Genomic DNA, 20832 nt, shown 5'->3' with positions numbered 1-20832 from the left:
AAGAAAAGGAATATATTTGCTATTGCAAATGCAAGGAGTGATGGGGGGTGTGTTTGCAGGTGTCACCAAGGGAATACTTGCCAGATAGGGAAGAGGGGAGCGTAGCCTAAGATATTTTCAAATCAGAAGCTAATTTCAAGACCTTGGACTTTACACCATCCTTTACTTTCTTAGTTGAAGGGATGTGTTTGTACTCTAATGAGCGCTCACCCTTCCTCTTTGTGTGTCAACAAGGCAGAACAGAGATGCTTTCACAGTCCCTGTCTGCCCATGTGCCTTCATGCTTTCCCACCCCAACCGGTTACATGTTTCCACAAGGACAGGGATGGTCGCAGCTGAATGGTACAAGCTCTCTCTGTGCTCTGACTCCTGCTAGCCCTTCCTTGTGGCTCCACCATGCCAATCCTGAGTGGATTTCTGATGACTCACAACAGGAGGGAAACCATTCTCAGATACTCTGTTGCTTGAAAGCATCAAGGAGTGAAAAAAAAGGGAGGGGAAAAGATTTAGACCGGAGGAGGGGGGAAATGGTTTTGATGCCAGCTCCCTTTCTGAATAATCATTATGGATAATGACTTGCAGATCTTCAATGTGGCCTGTGTTACTTCAGGCTGATTTGTTTCATACTGTGACCATGTGCTTTGCTGTGTTTCAGGTTCTTCTTGGAGTCTGAAAAAAAGAAATTGCTCTGAGCAAGCTGATGATGACTCCCTGGCTGCACTGTGAGCTCCTGCCTGCAAATCAAAAGATTTCTTGGTGAACAAAGGTAAAATACTATGAACAGGGTCCTGTTTGTAGGGTGGGGAGCTATCTCCTCCAGTGGTGTTCCCCTTCACTACTGCTCAGAAACAAAGCTGGTTTTTGCAACCCTGGGCAGGCTGCCTTGCATCCCTCACCCCCTGCGTGGTCACAGCCAGGAAGGGAGAGAAAAGTTCAGCCTGCATGTATGCAAGAGGAGAGGTCTTAGAAAGGTAATTCACTCAGGGAACTTCCTACTCCAGAATAATTAGCAGAGTAATAGTGTTTGTTGGAGGAAGCTTTTGGAGAGCATAGTGTTATCTCCTGGGACAGGAGCAAGTAGTTGGGTCACTGTTCCAAACCACGGACAAGTGTCACAGTCCACTAGGAGAGTCATGGAGGCCGACAGGGTTTGCAGAAAGAACAGGAAAGATTAAGGAGTCAGTCTTGGGGAACAGCTTGCTTCTGAGATGCAAACTTCTTGGTTCATAATTGAATAAAAGTCAGTCAATCTCCATCATTTTTGTTGGCAGGATTTGCTCTAATTTGGGAAAACACACAAGCTGATGGCAAGGGTGGAGTAAACTGGGTTTCAAAGAGATGGAAACAAAGCTCTCCATTTCTGTGAGCCACTCATTCTGGTGTGTGCCCTTTGTCATCAAGTGACTTTCCAGTCTGGCTGTAGAGCTGCACTGAAATTAGACAACAACCCCACCGAGCTTTTCAGGAGTGGGTTGGACTTACAGACATGCCAGAGCTTGAGAACCAAAGCCTTATAAAAAAGAATATCCTTAAATCTTCAAGGTAAACAAAAACCCACAACAACTCTGGTTTCACAGGACATAAAGTGCTCTTGTTTTCCTAGGACATATTCTATATGTGGAAACAAACAAAAAAAATACAACATTACAGCTAATAAATTTGTTAAGTGCAGAAGGGTTGTGTTTTTACATATAGCGGTGCTCAGTAGCACCATTAAAGTTAAAGGTCTGTCAACATATTCATTAATAAACCCCCAATTTCATGAGTTTATTAATCAGTCATAAAAGCCTGTATCTAAGTTCAGTTTGCCATATGAACCTTCAGGTCCCATCCCCCGCTTCTGTCTGAAACCTGTGGAGTACACACAGATGTGGTTCAAACCTTCAATCCACCCTGATTTTGCAGCACTGAACACCATTAGAAAGACTACTTATTTGCATCTTAAAGAAATAAAAAAGTGGAGGCACAAGTTTTTATGTTTATACCATGGAGGAACAGTGTTAGCATTAGATAATCTTTTAGCAATACAATGAAATTGTTTTGGCTGTATTTAGAACTGCAGGAATGTAAAATGAAGCAGGAGTACATTTCCAGGGTAGTGTTTTTGTGAAGAAGTCTGTCTTCATATAGCAGTTATGTGAGGGAGAGGCAGAAAGAGATTCAGTCTGATGTTTAGATGTGTAAGGCTCTATTTCCTCTCCTACTCGGGGTGCTTTGAGCTGCCCTTGCTCCTCAAAGGGAAAGATTACTAAGGGACAGGACTGATATTAAAAGAACCTCAAGAACGTTGAGAGGCTTCTGAAGAAAAAATCCAACAACCAAATCTCACCAAAAATTCAGTTCTCCTAGTCCAGGGGTCAGGTATGTGAAGACAAGGGCCTTCCTCCAGCTGTCTTAAAGGATGAGGAGGGCAAGGATGAATACAGACAATAAAAGTAATATCAGTTTTTCAGAGTCAAAATTATCAGTTTGAATAATCACAGCACCAAGCCTGCCAGAGTTCAAGAAGTGTTTGTACAACACTCTCTGGAATAAGATGTTCTTCTTGGGGCTGTCCTGTGCAGGGCCAGGAGTCGGACTTTGATGGTCCTTGCAGGTCCCTTCAAACTCAGAATGTTTGTGAGTCTGTGAATAGGAATACAATCTAATTTCCCTGCATTCCAGCACAGTGTTCTAACCACTAGAATGTTGCTTTGTGATTAGAAATCTTCCAGCTTTCAAAAGACACCTCACTGCTTGCTGTGCCCTATTATTTCAGTGTTTCTTAGCTACCTTCTATGTAGTTGTAGTGCATCAGATACCCAGATATTCCTCAGAATTCATATTCAGATTGCTCTGCATCATGGGAGCAGATTTTCAAGCCAACAATTGCTAGTCTGGATCCCAATGAGTATCAGAGATTTCTAGGAATGGTAGATGAGCTCCTCCGTGAAGGACTGAAAAAGACATCACCATGGACAGTCAACGTCGCGGTTCAGACCAGGACACCATGTCTCTATTTCTAGAAAATATGTATTCAGGTTTCTTTAAGTGCCAGGAACCTGAGTATTTGCTATAAATGTGGACTTAGACAACAGAAAATTCCTCTGTAGCATCTGGCCACATAGGATTATGGCTTGGAGACCTTTTTGAAATCTAACCAAGTTAGAGAAAACTGTGTGTGGGACTGGGCTTTGGAGGGGCAAGTACCTTATGTTGTTTTAAAGTTAAAGGTATTGGTAGGATTTCTTGGTGATCTCTTGAACCATTTACCTCTTCTAGGCTTACCCACTCCTTTCTGCTCCCTTTCTTTGGCAACATGCTGCAGATGCACAAAAAGGTGACTATTCATGGCCTGGCAGGTGGAAGATTAATTCTGACAGAGGAAGAATTTCTTGATGAAGTGACTTCAAAGGCAAAATACCATGGAGAGGGAGGGGGAAGCAAGCAACACGTGCGTGCGGGAAGAACAAGGAGACTGTGCCAGTTGGCATCAAACACTAGAAGGATAACCTTTGTCCTTAGGGTTGACACTGGCAGTTCAGCTTAGTACATTGGCAGCTCTGCCTGTACTGCAGTCTCAGCTTCCCCTGGTTCCTGAATGATTTGCATCCAGGGACACAAAAGGTGCCTGGCCCATGTCCAGTGCCTGCACCAGGCAGAGCAAAGAAAGCTTTGAAAGAAATTATAGAGGTATGTAACAAATCCCTCCTGAGAAAACTGAGTTCTTTATCCCTCCTTCCTACTCAGCCTGTTGTAGTAGAGCTGACTAAATCCCTGATGGTCTTGAGGTGTGTAAAGTGTCTCTCATCTTGTCACAGTTTGTAGTAGCCAGTGATATGTACTAATTTTAATAATGTTATTATTATTATTTGGATTCTGTCACATGGGCTTCCTCAGTCATGTGACTGATCTGATCCACCAACCTTGGTGAGCACCATGGGTAAAAGTCTGACTGACTCCTGTCTTCCTTTCTGGATCGCCTTTGAGTGGAAATTTCTCTCATGAGGTGGGTGTCTCAAGCTGATTATAGTGGCATTTGAAATAGGGGGAAATACAGAAATGCCAGAAACAAATTTCTGCTGTTAGGAGACACTATCTCATCTAAGACCAGAGCTTCTACAAGCTGCACAAGGAAATGAGCCGCCTGTGGGAGTGGAACAGGAATTACCCATGATCCTTTACAACTTTTCCACCAAAGCACTTTCACTCTCTTTCAGACCACACTGTTCTATGTTTCAGGTGTTCTCGACATGGATGAAGATAGGCAGATATGAAGTCCTGTGAAGGTAGCTAAAATTCATCCTGAAATATATTGTCTGTAAGAATCATACAGTTATCTTCAGTGTAGGAAACAGTACCTCTTGTAAGGCAGAGATAAATGCTCATCATAGTTCAGAGCAGGAAGTGAAGCAAAACCTGTATCAAGAACAAACTACATGGAAAATTGAAGGAGGCAGAAGCTACCACATTAGCCAAATAGCCAGGGCTTTGGTGGACAGCTTCAGCCCTTGTGATGAGTGTACTTTAGTTTCCTAATATATTTTAAAATGTGCTACACAAACATCAAGATAGTTCAGAAACTTCTGAATAGTTTTCCACAGAAGTCTTTCATTATGCAAGCCTAGGTCAATGAAGGCTCATCAGTCAAATAAATCTTTGTCTCCGGTGACTTGTTAACATCACTTCACCTGACTTTCTTTCCCTCCTTGTCTTGAAAGAAAGTGACTGACTGGTTTAGGCCATGGAAAGCCATACAACATGCTTTGAAATAATACAACCTAACAAACTTCGTGTAGGTTTTCAAACTTACCAAACATAGAACTTGGGCTGCTTCAGAAGATGAGTTTCAGAGATGGCAAATTTCTCTGATCTGGACAGAACTCAGGGAAAGATCAAGGAAAATCAGCATCAAATATTTTTATTGCAAACAAGCAAGGATTATGTATGTGGTCATTGAGAGCCCTTTCTTCAGCTTCTACCAGCAGGCCAGGAATAATATCATTTGTGGATTATGAAAATGTTTAACCAGATTGGTCTCTTGGTTAAAGGCAATGGAGCAATCCCAAATATGGTGTGTCTGATAATGTCCATGGCCATATAACTTGTTAAGAAAAGCTCTGATAGCTTTGAGCAAGACAGTTATTCTGGGACAATAAAATACAGGTTCTACATCTACTCCCCATCTTTTATAGCTGATTTTAGTAGCATTTATCCAACTGTAAAGGCAAGATAAAGTGTGAGGTAAAGATAAAATGAGGGTCAGAGACTATCAGCATCTAAGCCTCCAGTCTAAAAGGCAGATGGTATTGGATACATGATCTGTAAGAACTTCTATGGCACCATGCAACCTCAGCTGCTCATTCCAGCTGCTGAACCACAGCACATTGCTCTACTTGTTTTATATGCACTACTGTTGAGTTCCATGCTCTGAGCCCTTTGTGTTACTCTTTAAGGAGGAGGAGGATGTGATCAGGGAATTTGATCAGATCACAGGTTCCATATAGAATCAGAGCATTGCTGTCAGGGAAAGGAAAGGCAAATATGTTTTTTTGACAAACAAACTAAACAATCCCTAAAACATTTGCAGACTGTGATTATCAAACCTAAAAGAAAAAATATCATTCATAAGGGCCTTGTGTGCCTCCAGTCACCTGTGGACCACAGCTCAAGGATGACAGGAACTGAGAGACAAGATGCCAAAACAGTAAGGAATTAATCCCAAAAGTGTTACTTGGAATTGCTTTAGATCATCAATTAAAGGTTTCATTGTTTTAAACCTTTACTTGTATGCTGTTAGCACACACCCCTCTTCTGTTCTCTGTATACCATACTCTCACAGACTCTTTTCCATTCTTGTCTACATACTTTGCCCTACACTCTGCCCAAACTCCAACAGTAACCTAAAGGGAAAGAGGCTATCCTGAGGCTGTTACCCTTCTAAGGAAATAACCTCTTCCTAAATCCTCAGTAAGTACAGAACACATGCTGTCTTTCTCCTCAAGACACTCTCTCATCCTTTAAGCAAGAAACTAATAAACCCATAACCAAACCAAACCAAACTTCTAAAATTTTGAAAGAGATGTGACAGTTTTAAAGACACTGAGTAAATAGTTTATCCCACAAGGACAAACAATATTTTTGTTTCTCTAAATAAGTTGTCTTGGGCATGTGTGTGTGTGGCTCGGCTTCGCGAACGAAGACTTGGGAAGGGCTGTCCCCACGTGGGTGTGCCCTTCCAGCCTGCGCTTCCAGCCTGCACAGTGGATTTTAGGTGAGGCTCAGCGTGCGCAGAACTGGCCTCACCCTTTAAGTCCTGAGGTTCATCTGCCACGGCTGAGTGAGCTTGGACAGTGTCAGTGAAGTCCTCAGGACTAGAACCTACAGCACCCGGCATTTCCCAGGAGGTCTCCCATCCAAGTACTAATCCGGGGCTGACCCTGCTTAGCTTCCGAGATCTGACGGGATCGGATGTCAGGGAGGCATTTAACTGCCCTCTTGGGCATGTAGAATTACTGAAAACCCACAGGAATCTCATGGCTGAGCTCAGAGATCCTTTGAGACTGAACTCCCAAAGGGCAATGGTTCCAGCCCAAGACCAGCTCTGGAAGGTAATTTACAGATGTAAGGGTGTAAAGTCCTGGGCTTACAGCTCAACTTAGATCTCTAACTACAGGGTATGTTTGAGTCCTCAGAAGAGTGAGTAATACATTCATAGCTGGAGGTTTTACAGTAAAGATTTAAGCAGCACCTGTCAGGACTAATTTAAGCATTTCTGTTCCTACCATACGGCAGAAGGCGCACTAGAGGACACCTCATGGGCCCTAATGGATATAACCATTAAGTAGTAGGTAGAATTGCAGGCTTGTCCTCACAGTGTCCTGTTACCACTGAGGCTTGAGCAGACATCCCTTCATTTTGTGGCTCTGAGAGATGCTCTGATGCCAGGATCAGCACAGATTTAAGAAACTTTTCAAAGACTCCTAATGATTCTCCACAGGTTATACCACTTGAACTACTAGCTCAGGTGAGATCAAAAGGATTTGCTGAAGTCCAAGACTTCAGTAATGAGGAACTGAAGAGTTGCCCCAAATGACTTTCTTCAGCATTGGTCTTCACTACACCTTCACTTTCAATCTACTCTTTTACTGCTTGTTTGTGGGATGGTTACCACGTCCTTGTTCAGTGATTCCCTTCCCTGAGCATTTAAATTCCTGATGTGATGTGCACTTAAACTGAGTTCTAGCTTAGCACAATTTTTCTGTATACATATATATATTTACTGAACATTTTTTAAAAGCATTCGTGTGGGATTTAAGATAACATTGAAATTCCTTTTGCAGATGATTTATAAAGCTATTTCGCCGCTGTCTAGACGCTTTCAATATTTGCAATTGGCTGATGGAAAAATAAATGGTGAAGTATTCTTTACAAACCTCCACTGGAGAGGAAAAAGGGTCTCCATCATGTAAATACTCTTCTGTCAAGTCAGTCAGGAAGAAGCTTCTAAAAGGCAAAAGACATGGAGGATGAGTTCAGCTAGTGCTGTACTGAGGTGTAGAACTTGGATAAAGGAAAACAGAGTTTTTTATAGCTCCAGGGAGAAGAAGGAGAAAACAAGCTATTATGCCAGAGACATTTTTCTTGGGGTGATTGCAAAATTAGCTGGAGCTGAAGCTAATTGATTGTGTAGGCAGATGAAACAAACTTGAGATGACTATAAATAGCAACAGTCTTTCTTTCCATACAGCTGTAAATCTGAGCCGGAATGCTGTCTTAAATTCATTGTGAACATTTGCAAACATGGGAAGAAGTGTAGAGTAAAATAAAGGAAAATAAAGTAAAGTAGAATAAAGCACAGTCAAATGAAGTATACACATATAGAGCCCAACATAGAGAGAAATTGTCAGGGTCAGCCCTTACACAACACATGAGAGCTAGAATTTAATCTCACAGATATTGTGGCCTGTTGCATTTTACTTGTCTCGCCCCCTCAACCACAGCCTGGGAGAAGCAGAATTCAGTTATTTCTTTCTTTTGTCTTTACCAGATTTTATGTTAGATAATGTGTCTGCCTCTTCATCGAGGAAGAAAGCAAGTGAGGAGCTAGGTCTGTTTGTCTGGATACCAACAGAAAAAATGCCACATCCCACCAACCACTGGAAATGGGAAAGGCATTGTGTGCTTTATGAAAACTGTGAATACATGTAAGCTGACCCTTGCCATGCTGCTTTTTTTTCCCCTTCCTTAAGGTGAGGTAATTCGCTTTTTTCATGAGGATTAAGCTACGTTGTTTAAACTCTGCTCTACCAGCTGTGATAGCCCAATGCAGGAGAGATATGGCTGAAAATCCAAAGGAGACATGGCTGTCAGGGTTTGGGTTTCCTTCGTATGTGGCCAGTGGCAGCTTTTAGCATCTGTACATGGACCCTCAGCTTAGTGGTCTCCAGAGAAAATTATCTCCTCATGGTGTAAAGACTATGGGCATGGATGCAGCCTTTCTTGCATCACTCCCTGAAGAGCTACTTGGGGACAAAACCTTTGATCCACATAGGTGGTCTCTTCTCCCAGGCATTCAGCAATAGGACAAGGGGGCACAGGCTCAAGCTCTGCCAGGGGAAATTTAAGCTGGATATCAGAAAAAAATTCTTTACAGAGAGAGTAATCAGGCATTGGAATGGGCTGCCCAGAGAGGTGGTGGATTCACCATCCCTAGAGATTTTTAAACACAGATTGGACGTGGCGCTGGGTGCCATGATCTAGTAAATGAACTAGAGTTGGGCCAACGGTTGGACTCGATGATCTTGGAGGTCTTTTCCAACCCAATCGATTCTATGATTCTATGATAGGTCTGCTCTCGGTCATTTGTCTGCCCACCTGCAGGAGGGTGGCACTCTGTAAGAACCAACTGACAACATAATTCTCACAGTTCAAGGGCAAAAGAGTAGAATGCCATCATCTGAAATTGCAGAGTAATTTGAAATTAGAACATGAGTAGAATTCAGTTAGAATGAAAGATGTAATAGTTGGACTTTTTCAAAAGGGTTCATCAGGCTTTTACCTCTAGAATTACCATTCCAGTCATATCTGTGGGCTACACTTTACTGTGTTGTGTTGGGATCTGTTTTTAGCAGGAGAGATTTCCTACACTGAGGACTTATGGTTTACAGATACAAGCCACACAAGTGTAGAAGGAGAAATGACAAACACAAGGGTTTACCCATCCATTGGTTGGAGGTTGCCCGCTTCCCACGTCTTTCACAGGAAGGCAACTGGAGTCACTGTTTTACAAGTAGGGTGAGCAAGGAGTGCTCGTGTGGTTAGTTGGGTGTGGAGAGTGAGCAGTAACTTTTCCAGCTTGGGTAAATCTCTTGGTTGGCCATGCTTCTACTGTGTGATGAAAAGGGAGTTCATATGCCAGCAAAGGCTGTTCAGAAAAGAGGGGCAAGCTGAGACACTACATAAGGGCACTTCGTGCCACCATGTGCTCTGCTATCCGTAGTTTGTCTATTAGATGTACCTGAGAGCTGCCACCCTGGGGAGAAGACTTCCCTGGCTTGGCTGAACCCAGTCCAGCTCGGCAAAGAGCTTTTTTAGTGTTCTTCTGCTAAATACAATGTATTTATATGAATTTTAAAACTGTGCACCACACGGCCATAGAGACTGAGCCTCTCTGCTTACACTCAGAGAAAGCACATCATGATGTGACCATGATGCCTCTCTCTGACCCCTTAAAACCTGCTGAAGGTCTAGGATCTCTCCAAGGCACAAGTAGCCTGGATATTCCTAAAGCGAGTGCTGGATAGGCAGAGTTTATTCTCCTGGGCTCATTCACATGCTTGGGTTTGACCCAGCCTGCTGGGAAACATCTGCTTGATACATTTCAAGGCCTGCTGTATCAAAAGCACCAGCTGCTGCGAGTAAACCACTGCAGTGGTTTGACTCCTGAACCACCTAGGGGAAAACCCTCTTGGATTGTATTTCTCATGTCCCTTTAAGAAAATACCATTCCAAGAGCCTAGGAGTAACATCCCTTCCCCCCGCCTCTAAAATCATGCATGCAATCTCCATCTGACCTGTCACCTCCCTTCTGATGACTGAAAGCATCTGTGTTTATCTTCTCTTTTACTGGGTTTCACACAACAATGCTATGCTCTCATAGAGGATCCTTTTATCAGCTTCAGGGCCAGGAACCTAAAAGGAGTTAACCTGGAGGTCACTTTCTAACCATTTCACTACTCAGTCTGAAGAATCACCTTGGAGATTCCATGTTTAATCAAGATATTTTTACAGCTTTTCTGCTAAAGGGAGAGGTGCACTTTGATTGAAGATAAAATCCATCAAATGATGCAATTCATTTCATCTGGCGTCGCAAAGTCTCTGTCCTTTAGAGGAAACGACACTCTTCACATGTATGAGTGCATCATGTACAGGAAGGCTTCTTTTTTGGAGGATGGGGGAAGGAGGATTGTTGGACCTGTTCTTCAAGTCCACTTTTAACATTGCTCTCCTGCTGAACCCTATCAGACTACTCTGAGAAGACAAACAAGGCAAATAGCTTCCACTGAGTATACTCTGCCAGGTATGTATATCACGTTTGGTCTTTGGTTTCACCAGATTCTATAAGCATACCTTCCATTTAGAAGACTCTCGCCCTTTGGTATGACACTATCATTTCATGAGACATGGGAATCAATTATATAAACCCACACTTATTTGACTGTATCTGCTAGTGTGTTATATCATACATATTTTACTTGCAAAAAGCCTGCTCACCCTTATCCTGGATGCAGAGGTGAATAGGAAAATTTGAGTTTGCCATAAAGTCTGTGTCTACATATAGCCATGATCAGGGATCCTTTCCCTTTGCTTCTGCAACAGGAAGTATTCTTCCAGGTTTTGAAACAATCTAATTTCTATCACACACCATATGGGTCCAGCTCCAGTTTGGGTTAACACACGTATGTCTGAATGGGAATCAGGTCTATCTAAAATGTGGACCCCCTACCAGGATAAGGGGAGAGTTGCAAAAGCACTGCAATACCTGTATTGACACACTTAAACCATCTGTGTAGCAAGCAATAAGGAAAGGCTTGGTCTGTGTCTCTTACCCACTCACACTTCTTTCATGTTTTGCCCAGTTGGACATCTGGCATGGTTTTTGCTACACACCCAATGCTGAGCTTTTCATTTCAGGCAACCTGTTCTGATTCTATCAGAGCTGACTTCTGCCCTTATAAATGCATGAAACTCAAGACTTGTCTTGAGGCAGAGCCAAATACAAGAAATGTTGCTCAGCAATGGGTCAACCTCAAAGGGTTTGAAGCATCTGTTCTTTTGTGCTCCCAGGGATTTACATGCTGATGCCCACAGCTGTTGGTCTCTGAGTGAGGCAGATGGTATTGTCCTGGGTGTTTGGCCTAGCTGATTCCATCACTACAGGATTTTTCTGCAGTTCATCTTACATCTATTTCTCTCTGGAACCATACAAGAAGAGACTTGCTACTGTGGCATTAGGTTAATGGAAACTGAATGTAAGCACCTGGTATATCTTATAATACTCAATAGGCATCCCAGCTGAGATTGCATAGGGACCTAAAATCACCAGCTGCTGAAAGGCCTTGCAGAAAGAAGTTGCAGGAGTGTCTTATTTGTCACTTCAGAAAGGAGAACATTGTTTCAAGACGTAAAGAGAATGAGAAATTAACCTGGGAGGAGAATACCAATACACAAATATAATGAGATACCTTAGCCTCACACATGACAGTGATTCAACAGACAGCATGTACCTCAGACCCTCAGCCCAGATTTCCCAAAGCAAGGAGTTCCTTAAATTGTAATCAGCATTGACAGAATTAGCTGATCTTCAAGTTGTAGGTACTTTAAGTCTCCAGCTGTGCCAATCATACTCCAGTATGAACTTCAGATATGCTGTCTAGTTCTGCCTGTGGCACCATTATATGTGGTCAGCAATGTCGTATTCCCTACTGGGTATAAAAATATTTTCTTAAATGTGAATTCAACTTTGTTCATCTCACACCCTAATGTCTCCTCTCTTTTAAGAAAAAAACTTTGGGAAATTCTAACTCCCAACATGTGACTAAGAAAGAAGCCGTCAGAAATGTCAGTGGGTCTCAGGACTGAAAAGAGAGAATCAGAGATCTCAGTTCAAGGCAGACACAAAAACTTTAGAAGAAAATACAGGGGGGTATGGAAGCTCCAAGACAAGCCAGTAGACTGGGTGGGGTGGAGGGCAGCTGGGAAAGGGGTGATAAAGTAAAAATGGAAAAAGTTGCTGGGTGGATCAGTCTAAACAAGGATTTATGAGAGGCACAGAAGAAATATGAAGGGTGAATACCATGAGCAGTGGTGAGATTTGGCCATATCTAAAGGTTTGGGGTGAAGGAATAGATGGATTTCCCAAGAAAAGTTTGTCTTCCCTGCTCCTTTACTTCTGCATTTTTCAAGAGCTTGACATTTGTTCCTGCATCAGAACCTCCATCTTCATCTTCCCTTTATTTTGCACCATTTTGCCATTTGTCCTTCTAGTTTTGTAATCTCTTGCCTTACTCCATGCCCCTATTAATGCCAAGATGGCTTAGCACTGAATTCTCTGTTCACCCTAGCCAGGTTGTCTCCCTCTTGTTCATCATTTGTTTGCTCAAATCCATCTCAATGAGACCCAAATGCCCCAAATTCCAAGGGTTCCTTTTTTGTGTGTTTCTTTTCTCTCCTTGAAAAATCAAATGATGTTGCGAACTCTCAGTTCTGGAACATACCAACGATGGAAGATCTACATCATAGCCACCTGATTCTTTTGCGGCAGGCAGAATGACAAAGATAAAGAAAGCAAATCACCAAAAGTTTAGAAAATTATGGGTACACTTTAGTCATCTCTGGTAAACATAAAGGTCCTGTGACTTCTAATTGCAATGGATTCACTCTGCTAGTGCTGCTGAAATGTGATCTCTCACCACACCACCCCTTGTCCTCAGCAGGCTTGGAAGGCACAAGTTGTCTAGTTGAAGTAAAAGCAATTAACAGAGACATTTTTACTACCCTTATTAAAGGGAGAAGGAGACTTTGATAAGGCAAAATATCCACTAGATGATGCAATTAATTTATTTTGGCTGGCCAGTGCTCTTGCCTGAGTCTGTGTGTTACTAGAGGGTGGTGGAATGGTTGTTCTTTCCACTGCTTGGAGGCCCTAGGGTCAGGTTCTACTCCACCAATAACATGACTCATCTCTGCATAGAACAATTCCTCAAGTGATACCAAAGTGACCACACCATCAGTCAGCTTCCAATCATCTGAATCCAGTAATGATGGCTACTTCCCCAGAATCCTCTTTAGAGCAGCTCACATGTTTGTTCCTAACCACGAAATGAAAGTCAGCAGGGAACATGTTGGTTTTCACAAAATAACAAGTGAGAAAGGCACTAGGCTGGATATCATTTACATTTCTGTCCTCATTAATATGTCTCCTCACTACTGAATTAAGTTGAATGATCTTGTAGAAAGATACACTTGTCCTAATGTTAAGAATGGCACTGTGACTGTAGGCAAGCCACCCAACACTGGCTACCCAATGCAACCAAGCACCTCTTAGTTTAAGGCAGAGAAATGGTCATCTGACAACACTGATTCCATTTGCCCTTTGGGGAACATCAGTTTGCACCGATCAGCTGTAAAAATAATAAAAGATAGCAACTAGATAAATAGATTAAAAAAAAATTATGTGAAAACCCTTCTGCTCCACACTCCTCCATTCTCTCTTCTCTGGCTTCTCTTATACCAGAGTCTTCTAGGTCAAATGTGTGAGGGAGCTAATTACAGAAGGTGGGTAGGTTAAGACAAATATACTTCATCTTGGAACACTGAAAGAATTGAAGCAACATTCTCTGTCAATGTTCCAGAAGGTTATTAAGAAGTAAAGAGACCTCAGCCAACCCCACCTCAGGTAAATGGTGCCACTGTGGGGACAGCCCCAGAGTGTTTCTCTTGTTTAATGGATGTTAGGCAGGGGAAAACAATGGGATGGAGAATTTTCATCCTCTGTGTTGAAGAAAGCTCTTAGGGGCAAGTAACACAACTTGATTTTTTAATTAAATTGTTATGGTCTGCATAAGTAGAACTACTAGTTATGCAGTAGCTCCAAAGCTCATTTAGGAAAGCTGGGTTCTTTATGGCATACCAAATGGAACTTAAAAGGAAGATCTATGGTCAAACAGTTATAATCTAAGATTAGTTGGAAAAGTAATCTCTGATTCCATCAAAACTGCTGTTCAGCAGCTCTGTATCGACAGTTTACTGCCTCACTTGAGACTAAAGAAACAGGGGTGTTCATTTTATGATATATCCTGTATCCATGTTATTTCTCTTCCCTGTGGTACAGATAATCTAAGAGAATCTATCCGTATATCCTAATACATTCCCTCCACTTTGACATTTGTTATGAACTTTCTCCTGTGTCAGGATATAACTATATCATTTACAGGAATAAGAAACAACACTCATGAAAGCCTAGACCTGATGTGATCATGAAGGCTGATCTTGTTCCCTAGGGAATAGAACGTCAGCCGTCACATTGAGAAGAAATTTTGACAGTTCTTAGAAATCAATTCTCTTTTCTGGAGGTTTAGAACAGGATTTCCTGCTAATCAGAGTAATAGATCACTTTGGAAGAGCAACTTTGTGATTTCCTTGGATTTGACATTATTTTACAGTGATGAATTTGGTTTCTGGCTATACTACATACAACAAACACTGAGAGCCAGTTAGGCACATGAGTGTATTATGAAAATAGCATCTGTAGGATGGGGACTTATTTTTCCCAGAAAACATTCAGTATTTTAAAATATTTGATGTTTTTTGATGTTTTTTCACTTTCAAGCACTTGTTAGTATTTATTCTAAATGGGGTTCAGATGTGGCAAAGCCACGAGATACATGAAGATTGATTCGCTTCAAATGCTCTGGGCATTTTAAGGTCTTGACCATGCTGCATTCAGGAGCAGTTTCACTTTGCACATAGTTACCATCTATTTATTTCACTGGGAACTGAACTGAGATTCTACCAAAATTACTGTGTATTTTACCAAAAAAGGAAATGCTCAGTAATATCACCTGCTGGATAGGTGCACATGAGCCCAAGTCCTGTGATGAGCCACTAAGGGAACTGGGGTTGTTTAGCCTACAGAAAAGGAGGCTCAGGGGTGACCTTCTTGCTCTCTACAACTACCTGAAAGGAGGTTATAGCCAGGTGAGGGGTGGTTTCTTTTCCCATGTAAGATGTGATGGGACAAGAGAAAGTGGCCTTAGGTTGCATCTGGGCAGGTTTGGACTGGATATTGGGAAAAAATTCTTCACTGGAAGGGTTGTTGAGCATTGGCATTCTTGTGCTGCTACAACTTTTGTACATGATGGGGGAAACCATCCTTAGAAGTAGATCCACATATTCTTAGATGTATCAGCCATCAAGTGGTACTTATCCCAGACATCCCTTGTAGGTGGGCTTAAGCAGAATAAAAAACTAGATCATCAACAAATTGTCTTACATTTTCTATTGGAAATGCCAAGACCAGGAGTGACCTAAAACCCTGCCTCCTTTTCTGAGCATCAAGCAAATACCAGGATTTCCAACTTTTCCTTCCTTCCTAGACCTAAGCAGATGTGCATTTTAATATAAAAACTCAAGGGGGAATCAGTATTTGCAAAAATATTGCTGTTTTGTTACAATGGTAAGTGAATTGGAGGTAAAACCATATACATTAAAAAAAAATCAGGGACCTGAGACAGAATATTTTATTTCTGAATTGGCCCAAAACATTTTGAGTCAGATGAGTTCAGTAATGAATTACTTTCCAATTACAGTTCAGGGTTAAAATGCAGGATGTTTCCTTGGTAGATGGGACTCTCTTTGTTATTCTATAATGCAATACAGATGTTTCTCTTTTTGCCTTCTGCAAGGATGTTTATCTATATGGGTTTTCAGACTTTTCACACAATCCAGACATGGAGACTGCAAAGAGCAAACTTCCAAACTACATATCCCAGAAGGCTGTAACACAAGAGGCAAGTGCAGTCTGAACACAGAAGGGACTTGAAATAGAGCATTTTGGGGTCAGTTTGACACACCACAAGAGAACATTTTGATTTCAGAAATGTTGAAATATTTTGTTTAGTTTGAAAATGTCAGGCAAAAAGGTTTTTTGCCTTTTTGGATTTTTTCCCAAAATTTCCACCCAGAGAAAAAGTCTTGACATTTCAGCTCTTTGTTCCAATGTGGGATGAAAACAAACATTGAAATGTCAGGATTTGCTGCAGAATGAAAATTCTGAATTTTGCCAATTTTTTGGTGTAATACCTTGGCCCCAGTATTTACATTTTACTTTGAAGTATGGGTGGATGCTCAGAAAGTGGGAGGGATTTTGTAAGAGAGAATCATATGTTCATAAAAATTCAACCACCTATGTGTTCCAGTTCATTTAAAGGTTGCAATTAACAGGTAGTGGATGCAAATTGACTAGAAGATAGCACAATACAACATAGAAGTTCTTGTCTCTTTACTTAACTTTCATTCCTTCTATAAGCAGGGAAATTGCCTTTGGTCTGTTACTGACTTTAGCTTGATTAATGAAAATCAGGAACAATGGGAAGCTCTTTGTGTTGAAGTCATTGGGAGTGTTGCCTAAGTGAGGTCTGTTGAAGGAAAAAAACACAAATCAACCTTGGACAGCTTGGTCCAATGCAAGCTTTGGAGGTATCTCAGCAAGTATGGCAAATGCAGTCACATTCCCTATTGGATATTAGTAATTAAGAAGCATAAATCTGGGTTACTGTCACAATTTGCTCTGTAGAAATATCCTTAAAGGGATTTGGTTCTGCCAGCATTGAAAAATACATTGGTGGGAATGAGCTATAAGAGGATTATGTGTGAATATTGTTTTATGAGGAACAGGTACATTGACAATAGGGTTTATGGTTTTACTGCCTTCATGGATTTCTTACAATGCTACCCTTTGCATGGGCAATCATAAACTATAAAATAAAAAATGAAATACAGAAGAGTTGGACAAGGTTTTCAGTTAGCTATGGATAATCAGGCAGCAGAACATCAATACCCGTTTTGGAACCTCATATACAAGCACCTAGAGGTGGTAGTATATATCCCAGCTCCAAAGGCCAGATTGTGTTTAAGTGCAGAAAAGCACAGGGCTGATGAACATAAGAGCATCCTTCTTCAGTCAGCCAGAACCCTATCTGCAAGAGGCCTAAGGTAAGTATTGGTTTAGGGTACCAGGAAATGTAGCATGTACAGAGAAACTCTTCCTTGTCTCCTGTGGATATCTAGTCATTACTGGTGGGAAGCTCTGACTAGGCAATCATACTTGGAGCCACCAGTGGACCTGACCTTCAGGAGTTATCCTCATCCTTTTGGCCAGAGGGGCTGTTGGACTTCGCATGCTTCCTGGCAGCCACTATCCATCCCACTCAAAGCAAAGGTGGGATGCTGCATGTAGTCATATCTACAACCTGGAACCAGCAAAGGCACCCATTTGAACATCCCTAAATTAAGAAATCCCTTTGTGCTATCATGCAGAGTTGCTTTACCTCTCTGTTTTACAAGATTCTTTGGGTCAGCAGGACCATGACCCAGAACTCTGGAGAGGTGTTGAATTTTTGCCAAACAAGAAGAGGTAACTCTCACCTCCTGTTCTAAATTTATGATGTTACTGAGTTAACAGATCTGAACAACTTAATCTAGGAATTTCAAATATGTACAGTCAAAACTGGTCAGAGGGGCGTGTTCTTCATAAGGCAGTACAGAAAGATGGGATGAAATATTTTCAACATCTCAGATGGGCTTTTTTAAAAAACTCTTGAACAGTGAAGTGCCAGAGGAGATCACTTTGAGAGCACAGGAAACATGCAGATCTTTCAGTAATTTGAGAAGGGTATATTTCATAGTGCAATAAAGATGATAACAAGGTATGACTGCTAGAAATCCTTTTTAAGGCTGCTAGAATTACACCCTTATTATTTATTTCACAATATCTCTGGGATATAGGATGAACTGGGTTCAATGTAGTACATTCACTTTAGGAAAAACATTTTTTCCCCAAAAGATTTTTGCCTTCATGTAATGGAAACGAATTTTGCAACCAGACACTGCTTTCCTGAAGGAATAGAAGATTTTTTTCTCAGCTAGGCATAGAAGAAGGCCAACATTCTTCCACCTCCACAGTACTCTGCTTTGTCCATAACAGATACCAATGACTTGGACCGATAGGTCATTCTGACTTTATGTGTCTTGTTAAAAAAGACATGAGGAAAGTTTTGTAGCTAAGAGATCATGAGCCCACTTGCACTCAAGGAACAAACTGGAGGTGGGTGGGACTTTGAGAAAAAGAAGAACCTACCTTTTTTTCTCCCTTGAGGTCAAGGGGAAGTTGATATTTTAAAGATAGTCCCTTGCCTACGTAAATTTAACTGTCTGCAGTCTGGACTACTATTTCATAAAAGCTATCACATTTCTCAGGAATGGCCAGACAAACAAACTCACTGTCAAGAGACCTTCTACAAGTGTTTATTATTTTGCATGAGTGCCCCTGTTATTCTGGGACAAAATCACCACCTTTTCAGGCATCTTAACCCCTGAAGAGAGAAACTAATCACAGTGCCTGTGCTGCTCTGAGTCCTACCCATCCTCTGAACCCTGGGCTGCCTCATAGATACCTCCAGTCTGCCTGCAGAATGTCTCGATGGGCATGCTGAGTCCTGTTCTATCCAGCTGGCAGAGTCATATCTACCTGGAAGGATGCTCTCCAGCTATGCAAGAGGCCATGGCCAAAGTCTGTGGGCAGGAGGCAAGCATAGTCTTGAGGCCACCGTTAGCAGACAGCAAAGACACATCCAGAAAATCAAGTAGAAAACTCAGACGCCAAGTCTGAAGACGTAGACCCAAGCTAGCCAGCCATCTAAGTATGGAAGCCAAAAATAACATGCTGCAGAGCCTGAACAGTCCCTTCCCATTAGCCTAAGAGAAATTCTTCATGAAACACAGTTGAGCCAGTGCCTTACATATGAAGAGAACATGTCTTTTTTCTAAGATGTCAGTCCTTTGCCTAATAAATATTTTACATTCCTCCTTCCCTTCTGGAACATAAATGATTTCCAAAGATGCAAAATTGTTTTTAATGATTTGCATGTCTCATTTGTAAGGCAACAATTAGAAGTCTGGATTAAATTTTGCCATTCTTTTTTCCTAAGACAAGTCAAACCTTACTCCGAAGAAGTTTGCTCTTCTGGACACCTTCTAGCACCTGTTGCTTCAACTCAGCACAATGCTGATTAACATCCATCACAACACTGCATTTCCTAACCAGCCTTGTGTAGCTCCACTGTCAGACTAATCTGCAAGCTTTAAGCATCATCAGAACAAACCTGCTGCTGTGATTAATGAGGATCCATGGCATCGAGAGAGATGGATTTCAAGCTAATGCTGATGAAGAGCAAGCAACCAATTTTCTATTAAAGAAGTAAACACTGGACAATTCTACATCAAAAGAACTAACGAGCCCAAGGAGAAAGAAAACAACAAAAGGAAGAAAAAGAAAAAAATCCGTGCAGTTCTCACTGGGGTTTTTATTAAACTTGGATAACTGAATGTTCCCAGCTTCCTCACAAGGGAAATGATTTTATGGGCTAATGTTACAGGAGAGGTTTGGAGGCTGCCTCAGTGAATGGAGTAATGCGAGGCAGCATGGAAAAAATAAAGGAAAACAGTGGTAGAACACTGATAATGAAACAAGTCTTAAAAACAGAGAAGTAAAAAATGGTGTTGGGAGCTGAAGTGCAACAACTCGCAAGAAAGATTTTCAAAGGGAAACTCTTGCCCCTTTTTGCCTTAAGTGAGCAACAAGTCTGTTCTGATGAAGCAGTGAGGAACAGTAGACAAGGTACTGTATTCAGACTCAACTGATGAAAATCCTACTCCTGATTTTAACCCCAACATATTGTGTAACCCCAGACAAGTTCCTCCCCTTTCCTGGGACTCATCTTTCCTCCTACTCTTTGCCTGTCTTCTCCAGTGTAACTGTGACCTCTTGGGCAGGGAAGAAGGCAGTGTTCCTTGGTTGAGAACATTCTGGGAGTGTCTTACTTCATTCCCTAGCAGGCTTTGTTTGCTGCTCCTTCAGCTATCAGCAGGTGACTCAGAGGGGAGTTGGAGGCGGGGCTTGCTCGTTAGCAGGAGAGTGAGAAGGCTTTAAAGGGAGGGAAGGGAGCTGCTGGGCTCATTCCCTGGCAGGCTTTGTTTGCTGCTCCATCAGCTATTAGCAGGTGACTCAGAGGGGAGTTGGAGGCGGGGCTTGCTCGTTAGCAGGAGAGTGAGAAGGCTTTAAAAACATCTCTAGGGAGCGCAAGTGACCTGGAGCGCGGCAAACAGGAGCGGGCAAACAGGGGCGTGGCCCGTCAGTGAGGGTGTGGCACGGCAGTTTGCACGGCAGTTCGAACAGGCAGGGTGATCAGGCAGGGCAGAAGCCTAGGTATTCTGCAGCCTTTTTTTTTTTCTCCTCTGTTCGTTTGTTTCTTTGTCTCTTTCTACCTTTCCCCACAGCTTAAGGCAGTCATGCCTCCCAAAAAAATGAAAGCTGTTGCTCCTGTTACCAGTAGAGGGGTGTCAATACAGACAGAACCCTCTAAAAAGGATGCAGCCACTCAGGCCTCTGGCTGCATAGACTGTCTGAGCCTGGACCTACTACCAGAGGACAGTATGAGAAGCGCCTGCATGCGATGTGAGCAGGTGAACGATTTGCTGGGTCTGGTGGCAGAGCTAAAGGAAGAGGTCGAT

The sequence above is a fragment of the Pithys albifrons genome, chromosome 8 (assembly GCF_047495875.1).
Source record: "Pithys albifrons albifrons isolate INPA30051 chromosome 8, PitAlb_v1, whole genome shotgun sequence".
Taxonomy (NCBI): Eukaryota; Metazoa; Chordata; class Aves; order Passeriformes; family Thamnophilidae; genus Pithys; species Pithys albifrons.
This window is presented reverse-complemented; position numbering follows the sequence as displayed.